Here is a 1,432-nt window from a genome sequence, read left to right as displayed (position 1 = left end):
AAAATTTGGTCCATGCACTGCACCTGGTTCTGATCTCGGGAGGCCTTTGATGAAGACACAGGCAAACTGCGACGCGCTCGGCACGTGGAGAACATGAACTCACCGAGGGAAACATGCTCGTGGACGAAGTGAAGATCGATTTTCACATGCTTGGTGCGGTGGTGCTGAACGAGATTGCTTGACATATACATGGCGTTCATGTTGTCACACGTGGCTGTACATGGCGTTCACGTTGTCACATGTGGTGCGGCGGCGGCCGACGAATCTTGGTGAGAAGTTGCCGAAGCCACACAGCCTCAACGACGGGCGTTGGCAATGCCCTTGTACTCCACCTTGGTGCTCGATCGCAAGACAATGTTCTGGCATTTCGATGACCAGCTGACGTGGTTGGAGCTGAGGAACACGTGGCGCAGCGGCGGCCGACAAATCTCGGTGAGAAGTTGCCAAAGCACGGCGACGGCCGACGAATCTTGGTGAGAAGTTGTCGAAGCCACACAACCTCAACGATGGGCGTTGGCAATGCCCTTGTACTCCACCTCAGCGCTCGATTGCAAGACAATGTTCTGGCATTTCGACGACTAGCTGACGTGGTTGGAGCCGAGGAACACTGCAAAGCCGAACGTAGATTTGTGGGTGTTTGGGCACCCAGCCCAATCTGCGTCCTAGTATGACGTCAAATTGCCATGGGACGTCCGAAATAACTGACAGGCCAAGGCGTGTGGTCCCATGAACATAGCGAAGAACCCGCTTCACCATCTGGTAGTGGGCTTCCCCGTGACCAGACAACATCGTTAAACAACAGGAGATATATCAGGGCGACCGAGGGTGAGGTACTGGAGAGCCCCGGCGAGACTACGATAGTGAGGATCATGGAAAGGACACCATCTGTAGAGGATAATTTTGCATTGATGTCGATGGGCGTAGAGACCAACTTGCAGTTTAACATCGCCGTGACGATCTAAAATGTCTAGGGCATACTGTTCTTGAGAAAGGTGGAGACCGGTACTGTTGTGATGCATTGATCCCAAGAAAGTGGTGGAGAGAATCCATATCGGTCATGGCGAATTCACGGTGCAGCAAGGTGGTGATGGATTTCAGAAAGGTGGAAGAGCTGATGGTGAGAATTATGTCATCTACTTGTAGCAGGAGCTATGCGGTGTTGCGGACACGATGGAGCAAAAACAACAGTTGGTGCAGTCCAATGTCCCCTTGTGTTTTGGATATTGTTGTCAGAAACATTGAGGGACTGAATTTTGTTAGTGCACATAGAAAGAAAGTAGTCCCTGGAGTTTCGAGAAGATTGCTATAATCTTCAGAGAAGTTTGCTGTAAACTTCCGAGAGTGTTATCTGAGCTGCAAAGAAGATTGATGAGCTTTGAGGAGTTTGCAACCGAGAAGAATGCGTGTCGGAGTTGGCCTAAAAATGTTGCTC

The sequence above is a fragment of the Triticum dicoccoides genome, chromosome 7A (assembly GCF_002162155.2).
Source record: "Triticum dicoccoides isolate Atlit2015 ecotype Zavitan chromosome 7A, WEW_v2.0, whole genome shotgun sequence".
Lineage (NCBI taxonomy): Eukaryota > Viridiplantae > Streptophyta > Magnoliopsida > Poales > Poaceae > Triticum > Triticum dicoccoides.
Note: the sequence above shows the minus strand (reverse complement) of the source record.